Raw genomic sequence first — 10,410 nt, forward strand, 5'->3', positions numbered from 1 at the left:
GGTGGGAGAACTTAAGCGGCTGGAACACACACAAAACTGAAATGTCGGCTGGGGCTAGAATGCCAGTGTATCTGGCTGAGCCCATGCTTTAAAAAAAAAACAAACAGGTTTTATATTGAGTATAGTTGATTTCTTTAAACTTCTTATTTCCTGTTGGAGTATAGCTGATCAACAGTGTTGTGATAGTTTCAGGTGGACAGCAAAGGGACTCAATCATACATATACATGTATCCATTCTTCCCCAAACTCCTCTCCCAACCAGGCTGCTGCCCTGGGTCTTTAAGCAGAGTTCCTTGTGCTATACAGTAGGTCCTTGTTGGCCATTCATTCTAAAATACCAGTGTGTACACACCAATCTCAAACTCTCCAACCATCCCTTTCCTCCATTTCCTCCCCCTGGAAACCACAAGTTCATTCTCCAAGTTCATGAGTCTGTTCCTGTCATGCAAACAAGTTCATCTGTATCACTATCTTTTTAGATTCCACATAAAAGGAATGTCATACGATATTTCTCCTTCTCTGTCTGACTCACTTCATTCAGTATGACAATCTCTAGTCTGTCCATGTTGTTGCAAATGGCACTATTTCACTTTTTTAATGGCTGAGTACTTTTCCACTGTGTATGTGTATAGTTGATTAACAATGTTGTGATAGTTTTAGGTGTATGGCAAAGTGATTCAGTTATGCATATACATGTTTCTATTCTTTTTGAAATCCTTTTCCCATTTAGGTGTTATACAGTATTGAGTGAAGTTCCCTGTGCTATATGGTAGGTGAGCCCATGATTTATGTTCCCTCCAGGATGCCAACCATTTCCCAGAGTGAAGTCGAAGGAAGCCTGTTAACATTATCGATGTCCATTCTGCAGATAGATAAAGAAAGGCTTGGAGAGATGCAAAGTAATAGCTAATAAGGAACATGGTCAGGTCATGGCACCCAGAGATAATGATGCCTTCCCAGGCCTGGCAGCATGGTGCTCTACGTGCCTCCCTTCTCTGCTTGAGCCTTGCACCAGCTGCTCCCTCTGCTGGGACCTCACTCACTCACTCACACGTGTGCACGCAAACCTCACCCGACCCTCGCTGTTCCCTAATGGCCTGCTATGGGCTGAAAGTATGTGACTTCCCAAAATTTGTATGTTGAAACTCTAAGCTGAAATGTGATGGATTTTGGAGATGGGGCATTTGGGAGGGAATTGGGACGAAGGTGGAGTCGTTGTGATGAGATTAGTTCCCTCACAAGAAGACACATGAGATCTCTCTCCCTCTCTGCCATGTGAGGACACAGGAAGAAGACAGATATCTGCAAATCGGGAAGCGGGTCTGCACCAAGAGCCCAGCCATACTGGCACACTGATCCCAGCCATACTGACACCCTGATCTCAGCCTTCCAGCCTCCTGACTGTGAGAGAGACACTTGTTGTTTAAGGCAGCAGTTACCAACCTTTTTGGCACCAGAGACTGGTTTCGTGGAAGATAACCCACTCCCCTCCTGCTGTGCAGCCCAGTGTCCTAACAGGCCACAGCCTGGTCCATGACCACTAGTTGGGGACTCCTAATTTAAGCCATCCAGTCTGTACTCTGCTATAGCAGCCTGAATGAAGACATGACCAAGTGTCATTGGAAGCCCCACTTCCTGATCCCCTTGTGGGTCCCTGAGCTCACCTCAGTCACATACCTGAACAATTTAAGCCCTGCCTGATAATTGCTGGAGTGCCTTTGGCCTCCCATCCCCCGTGAGCTCCTAGAGGGCTGGACCGGTGGCATGAATGTCTTCAGATCCCTGAGGTCACCAGCCTACGATTATAGGTGACCAACCCAGAGCCGGCAGTCCCACCCACCCCCACAGGTGTGCTCCTCACTCCCTACCTGACCCTTAAGTGTGGTGAATCAGCCTATTCAGTTGAATCATAGGGTGATCATCTTTACAGCTTACCCCAGCCTTAGGGGAACCCAGCAGTCTGTACATCAATGGTAGGAATGAATACTGGCCCAGACTTTCTGATGGAGAATTTGGTGATTTGGCCACCACATGTTCAAAGTCTTGGAAATGTGCATGCCTTTAACCATGATTCCTCTTCGAGAAATGCATCTGCAGAGATAATCCATGCTGTGCCCCAGGATTTGTGTTTGAGGACATTCAAGGCAGCATTGTTTGGAATGGAAACAAATTAGACTCATCATAATTATCCAACAAGAGGCAGAGAGGAGCTGGGTAGAGCAGTTTTGTTTTATCTGAATAAAAAAATACTCTACATTCAGCCTACACAGTGTGTGACATGCCTAAGGACATGGCAAAATCCTCACGAAATGGTGTAAACTCTTCTTAAGAGTATATAATAGTGCATAATAGGGACAGTTATTTAAGAAGCAAAGATATATGTGCATATTAAAAAGGTTAAATTAAAACATACCAAACTTAGCAATGCCTGTCTCTGGACTGTGGCACTATATGAGATTGTTTTTACTTTTTCTTTCCACTTTTCTGTATGTTCCAAATTTTCTACAAGGAAATATTTTGGTATGAATGGCCAGTTATTATTACTATTATTTTTATTACCTTATTATTATTACCTTACAATTATTAACATCTTCATGCTACATTGTTACTTAACAAGAGGTTTCCTCTTAAGAAAGGTGAAAGTAGGAGTCACTCAGTCGTGTCCAACTCTTTGTGACCCCAAGGACTGTAGTCCACCAGGCTCCTCTGTCCATGGGAGTCTCCAGGTGATTTTCCCAACACAGGGACTGAACTCAGGTCTCTTGTCTTGCAGCCAAATCTTTACCATCTGAGCCACCAGGGAAAGTTTTGGATAATCAGTCTTTATAAAAAAATATGTAATTAATCAATTTCAGTTCAGTTTAGTTCAGTTGCTCAGTCATGTCCAACTCTTTGCAACCCCATGGACTGCAGCACGCCACTCCTCCCTGTCCATCACCAACTCTCAGAGTTTACTCAAACTCATGTCCATTGAGTCAATGATGCCATCAAACCATCTCATCCTCTGTCATCCCCTTCTCCTCTCACCTTCAATCTTTTCCAGCATCAGGGTCTTTTCAAATGAGTCAGTCCTTCACATCAGGTGGCCAAAGCTTCAGCTTCAGCATCAGCCCTTCCAATGAATATTCAGGACTAATTGTCTTTAGGATGGACTGGTTGGATCTCCTGCAGTAAAAGGGATTCTCAAGAGTCTTTTCCAACACTACAGTTCAAAAAGCATCAATTTTTCGGTGCTCAGCTTTCTTTACAGTCCAACTCTCACATCCGTACATGACCACTGGAAAAACCATAGCCTTCACTAGACAGACCTTTGTTGGCAAAGTAATGTCTCTGCTTTTTAATATGCTGTCTAGGTTGGTCATAACTTTTCCTCCAAGGAGCAAACGTCTTTTCATTTCATGGCTGCAGTCACCATCTGCAGTGATTTGGGGGCCCCCAAAAATAAAGTCAGCCACTGTTTCCACTGTTTCCCTGTCTGTTTGCGTGAAGTGATGGGACCAGATGCCATGATCCTAGTTTTCTAAATGTTGAGTTTCAAGCCAATTTTTTCACTCTCTTCTTTCACTTTCATCAAGAGGCTCTTTAGTTCTTCCTCACTTTCTGCCATAAAAGTGGTATCATCTGCATATATGAGGTTATTGATATTTCTCCTGGCAATCTTGATTCCAGCTTGTGCTTCATCTAGCCCAGCGTTTCTCATGATGTACTCTGCATATAAGTTAAATAAGCAGGGTGACAATATACAGCCTTGACATACTCCTTTACCTATTCAGAACCAGTCTGTTGTTCCATGTCCAGTTCTAACTGTTGCTTCCTGAACTGCATACAGATTTATCAAGACGCAGGTCAGGTGGTCTGGTATTTCCATCTCTTTCAGAATTTTCCACAGTTTGTTGTGATCCACACAGTCAAAGACTTTGGCATAGTCAATAAAACAGAAGTAGATGTTTTTCCAGAACTCTCTTGCTTTTTCAATGATCCAATCAATGGATGTTCACAATTTGATCTCTGGTTCCTCTGCTTTTTCTAAATACAGCTTGAACATCTGGAAGTTCATGGTTCACATAGTATTGAAGACTGGCTTGGAGATATTTAACATAATACAAAAAAATACAGACAAAAACAAAAGCACCCATAATCCTTCTGTACAGGTAAGCCATGTTGACTATACTAAACTTTTATAATCAGAAATCAAAAAGGTTATTTTTATTTAAATTCAGTTAGCATTAGGTTGACTGAAAACTTGAATTTGTACCAAATCACTCCAGGTGGACTTACCAGAAATCCAGGTCCTGGTGAAAGCATTCTTAGGGAAAATCACCCCAATTCCAATTCCCAAGGGGAAGAGCATGCCTGGGCAATGTATTTGCTCTTGGTTTCCTGCCTGGTTTCTGCATAACTTGAGCATTTCTCAATTCTGCTCCAGCAAAATGTCAGTTTCTTTGGGTTGTAATTGTTGAGAATGGGTAAGCCAGGACCGCACCTCCTCTCCTTTCCTAGGGTCTCCTGGAATGAAGGCCCTTGCTCTCTCCTCAAGTAGCCCCCTAAAGCCACCCAAAGACCTCCTAAATCAGGAACAGCTGGGGGAATGCACAATAAATAAAGAGGAGGGCGGTGGCATGGTGCTGGGGGCGGTCTACCCGCTGTGCCATCTTTGGAGCACAGAGATCATCGGTGACTGCCGCATGATGTTCTCTAGAGCAGGGCACGCATGCTTCATGCTTTCATTCTAGTTCATCATGGTTAGAGAAAAGCCTACCACCCGCAGGGTCCAGCACACAAGACCCATGTGCATTACATGTCACTGTGATGAAGCTCCTCCTTGCACCCTGTGGCCTGGATGCTCAGCTCCCCTGCAGGGCTCCCTCCTCAGAGCAGGTCCAACCATCCTCCTGCCTCCACGTGGTTCACTGACCTGGGTGGGGCCATTCCAGGTTGTGGCAAAGAAGGCTGCTTGTTCACATGATATCTATTCTCCCTTCTTCCTTAGTAACAGACTCCAAGATTATTCTGGACTTGACATGCCCAGCCAAGAGGCCACTGTCCCTAGCCTCCTGCAGCATGGTGTGGCAGGGGGCTGTATGCAGACATGTCAGGTAGGAAGTCAAGAGGTATGCACTTGAGCAGGTGGCAGATGATGTGTGCCCTTTGATCATTTCTTCCCTCCTGCTTCCTGGCTGGTATGTGGCTATGACTACGGGAGCCCAAGGCCCTTCAGGACCAAGGACAGCTGCAATGATGGTGGCATGAGATAGTGGAGCAGAAAGAAAAGAGCCTGGGACCCTGATAATGGTGTAACTGCCACTCCAGCTCTAGACTGCCCACATCCAGGCTTCCTGCACTGCAGGGAGAAACTCCCACCTTGCTTAAGAACTGTATTTCTGGCCTCTGTTACTGTTAGCAGTTCTCAGCAGTTACACGTCTCAGAAAACTCCACGCAGACCCTAGCTTAGTCAGTAATGAAGCGAGACCCATCTTCATGTCTATGATTTGCCCTCATGTACACAGCTCCCTCTTATAGGAACCTCAAAGAGAAGAAGACTAGGCTGGGGGATAAAGGCGCCTCCAGCTCTCCACCTATCTCTAAAGAGCATAGATATGGTCTAGAGAACCTTGTTCACCAGGGGAAATGGAATGAGAAGACAGTCTCAAAGAGGAGTCAGATACACACACACAGCCTCACTTTCTTTTGTGATGTTAGTTGCTGTTCTAATAATATTTTCAAATGTTAATTTGGTGTAAGTCTTGCTGGCACATTCAGTAAAAATAGGCTTGTCCAGCTCACAGCTACCGACCAATTAATCTAGACAGACAGGAGGTTGAGTCTTTAAGAGGGGACTGTCAGACCCTATGAAAGCAACACCACAGCAACCAGGATGCGCCAAGACACCCCCTTCCTCATCTGCAAAGTCCATCGCAGCTGACAGAGCTGCAATTAGCAGCCAGTGGCCTTTGTAAAACTCTGGAGCTCTGAACACAGCTAAGAGATGGTTTCTGGGAGATCACAGGGCCCTGAAAACTTGCCACTGAAGCCTGCCTCTCTGAGATCATAATAAATAATAATTCCCAGGATCTTCATGAAATTTCTATTCTCAAATATCCCTTCTCACTCTATTCTTTGCCTAAAAGAAAAATAATCTCTGTTTCTCAGTCTTCCTTCTCAAGACCCAGCTCAAATGCTACCTTTGAAATCCTTTCCTGACTCTCCCAAACAGAAAGATTGACTCATCTGCCCCACCACCCACTAAAGAGCACTGACATCAATCATTTCACATCAATTATTTCATCTTGCCTCATTTGAGCTTTGAAGCAATCTGGTAAATAAATAAATATTATTAGCCCCACTTACCTTAGAGAGATCAAGACATGAGCTCAAGACCACACAGCTAGCAAGTAGAAGTTCTTGAACTTGAACTAGGTCTTCAGAGTTCAACTCCTAAATCTTCAAGTCCTAACTCTTCAAAGTCTGTCTTCTCTGTTCATGGTAGAGCACTTCACATTGCTGCACTTTTATTCATTCAAAAATACTACTTGAAGTCATCTTAGGTGCCTACACTGTCCTGAGGACTGGAATCTCATCTACAACAGGAGTGAGTAGACATGGCAAGTTGGAGTCCCCTCTTGTACTCTGTACACCGGACCTATGGGCAGAGACTGCATCTGACTTGTTTCCACATCCCCTGCACCTGTTGAAGATCACAGTACATCACTGTTGTTGTTTTCAGTCACCAAGTTGTGTCTCACTCTTTGCAACCTTATGGACTGTAGCACGCCAGGCTTCCCTGTCCCTTGCCATCTCCCAGAGTTTGCCCAGGTTCTTGTTCATTGAATCGGTGATTGGATGGCATCTCATCCTCTGTCACCCTCTTCTCCTTCTGCCTTCAATCTTTCCCAGCATCAGGGTCTTTTCCAATGAGTTGGCTGTTCACATCAGGTGACCAAGGTATTGGAGCTTCAGCATCAGTCCTTCCAGTGAGTATTCAGGGTTGATTTCCTTTAGAATATGTGGAATTGAATTAAATTAATGAGCTGTAAGGATGATCATCAAAGGAAGAGAGACAAAAGAGAGATTTGAGTCCTTGAGCCTAAAACAGGTCAGTGGTTGAGTTGTCTGGTCTAGCAGTGACTCCTCCTGGTATAATCTGTGAGTGAGTAAAAGTTACTCAGTCATGTCTGACTCTTTGTGACCCCATGAACTGTAGCCCACCAGTCTCCTCTGTCCATGGAATTCTCCAGACAAGAATACTGGAGTGAGAGTATAAGGGAATAACAAAAACAAGGGAGTTGGCATTCCCTTCTCCAGGGGATCTTCCTGACCCAGGGATTGAATCCAGGTCTCTTGCATTGGAGGCAGATTCTTTACCATCTGAGTCGCCAAGAGAAGGGGGTGTAATCTGTGGTTAGAAGTAATCCCAAGTGTTGCTGAAGTGGTGCTGAGCACCTGCCAGTGCAGGAGTTGGTGAGGAGAGCTCCTCCAGAGGGGGAAGGGAGGCTCAGGCTCTCAGGGTATAGAGTAACTGCTCAGCCCAGCCTGTGGGGAGCATCGATTTCATCTCAGAATCCTAGGAAGAAAAGTGGGGGGGGGGAGGACTTGGGGAGAATGCAGATGGGCTTGGTTAACTCCTGAAAGGCCACCTTTGGAAGCTGAAGTTGGAACTGTGAGAGGTTTTAAATCAAAACAGAAAGGAGGGATCCAGTCTGGGGGAGACTTTAGCATGTCTGCAGTGGTCCCTACAAAGCCAACAGAGGCCTGGGTCCAGTGATGGCTGGGTGGTGAGCATTTTTCCATCAACTCCCATTCCATACTGGAGGATGTGGGGAAGGGGAGAGGGAAGGGAGGGCTGGTTTTTCTTAGGAGCTCCTCTTTAGTACGGAGCAGTGCACAGCAGGGAACTTCTTCCACAGTCCCAGGATTCAGCTCCCACCAGGCTCTGTCTTCTGCCCAGCAGCTCATCACAGGCTCTCCATGGGGAAGGGCTTGTCCCCACTGTTGTATGTTTTCTATAAGGACTCAGGGGAGGTAATGGGAAGCAGAGCCCTGATGCCTTATAATTCAGCATTGATTGGTGCTCATGTCTGTACTGGACCCTCAATAGGCCACCACAAACAAGACATGGACCCCAACTTCAAGGAGCTTAAAATCTGTGAACCAGAGAGGGTTGGGGCCAGTTTTGAGGCTGAAAAGTTGCTTTGGAAGGGTTCCTTGCACAGAATCCTGGCTGGTTCTTCATCCTTTCCTCCTTGCTCTCCTTAGCCAAACCCTGGTCATCTTTTAGATCCAGCTTAGGTCACTCTTCCTCCACGAAAACTTCTCTGACTGCTTCAGCCCATGGAGTGCTGGATGTGGAAGTAATTTCAGACCAACAACTTCATGTCATCTTGGGGAAGCTCTGGTTCCCAAAAGGAACATGGTTTACTTATGGTCACATGACAGGCTCCTTGCCAGTCAAGAATGAAAGTCCAAATCCATGAACTCCAGAGTTCCATCTGATGTGACACATCACAGAGCACTCTGAATGCCTGGTCCAGATCCCGTCTGCCTCCGGCTGCTGGGAATCCCAGAAGCTGTGGCTCAAAGTGCATCCTTCTGGGAATAGCCCTCAACTTCAGAGACCTGCCTCACCCAGGGTTTGGCCCTTGCCCATGGACAAAGAGGGCTTTCCAGGTGGTGCTAAAGAATCAGTCTGCCAATGTAGGTAGATGTAAGAGATGCAGATTTGTCCCTGGATCAGGAAGAACCCCTGGAGACAGGCATGGCAACCCACTCCAGTATTCTTGCCTGGAGAATCCCATGAATGGAGGAATCTGGAAGGCTACAGTCCCTAGGGTCACAAAGAGTTGGACATGACTGAAGTGACTTAGCATGCATGCATGGCCAAAGACTGGCTGATGTAAGAATACAAAGACCACCCCCTGTCTCTAAGTGGGACCATCCGAAGGGCCACCCAGCTCCAGAGCTCCCTGTAGGACTTGTTTTACTACCTGCCCATTCCTGCCACCCTCACCCCCTCACAGGGATATTTCCTAAGAACACTCCCCACTGAACCTTCCACACATGGTCCCCAACTCAGGCTGCTTGCAGGAGCCAAGCTAAGAACACGCAGTTACTATCACTAATATATAAGCATAGCAATTTGAGTAACAGTTACTGAACAGTACTTTCAAAAGACTAAACATTTATTGAATGTATCCTATTTTCCAGGACTTGTGCTTCTTCTTCACATTAAACTGAAAGAAAGAGTTTGTTATTGGTCTTGTTTTCTTGATGGAGAGGTAGAGCTTTTTGGTGTGGTTTCTGAAGCTCACAAGTAAATAGCAGATGGGCTTTGAAATTCTGGTTTGGACTTTCTGGTCTGGAACCAAGCTCTTTACCACCCCACCACTTGGTGGTTACTGGATGTACATTGCACATTTCCTAGTTGGCTGTAAGCTCTTTGAATACACACACCAGACCTGTGTCACCAGGCAGACAGCTCAGTAAGTACTGGTTGTTAAGTGTCCATTGACAAATGAATGGATAAAAAAGATGTGGTATGGATACACAGATAGAATGTAATATCAGATAGCCTTGAGAAAAAAAGAAATCTTGCCATTTGCAAAAACTTGGAGGAATTAAGAGGGCATTATCCTAAGTGTATAAATCAGACAGAGAAAGACAAATATTGAATAATCACGTTTATATGTGGAACCTAAAAAATGAAAAATATTAAAGAGCAGAAAACAAAGCAGTTGAAAACTAGATCATATTCAGAGATAGGATGGAGGAGGGGGGAATTGAATGAAGGGAGTCAAAAAGCACAAACTTCCAGTTACAAGATAAATAAGTGCTAGGGACATAATGTAAACACGATGACTACAGTTCTCCGTGCTCTGGGATATATGAGAGTAAATTCTAATAGTTCTCATCACAGGGAAATTTTTTTCTTTTTCTCTTTATTGTATCTAAATGAAATGATGGATGATATTAACTAAGCTCATTGTGGTAATTATTACATAATATTAGTTAGCGCACAATGTATGTAAGTCAAACTCGTATTTAAACAGTGATTTAAACTAGCATTTATATAGTGATGTAGGTCAACTACATCTCAAGAAAACTGAAAAAAATTAAAATTAGATAAAACTTTTTAAGTGCTAGTTGGTTAACTGGCTGGTTGGTTGATTCAGAGAAAAGTTTTCTGAACATGCCAAAATCAGGTCAGTAGCACAAACTGCAGGGCCAGTCGTCAGAACTCGGAAATTCCAGCTGAAGGTTCCCACTCCCACACCCGGCTCACTGCTATTTACCTGAAGACATTTAAAGGTCAGGGTGGTATTGTTCAGCTGTGAACTTTTCACTTCTACCAGGATCATACGTATTAAAGAGGTGTGTGTGTGTGTGTGTGTGTGTGTGTGTGTGTGTGTGTCTCC

Source organism: Bison bison, unplaced genomic scaffold (genome assembly GCF_000754665.1).
Source record: "Bison bison bison isolate TAMUID 2011002044 unplaced genomic scaffold, Bison_UMD1.0 scf7180017864192, whole genome shotgun sequence".
Lineage (NCBI taxonomy): Eukaryota > Metazoa > Chordata > Mammalia > Artiodactyla > Bovidae > Bison > Bison bison.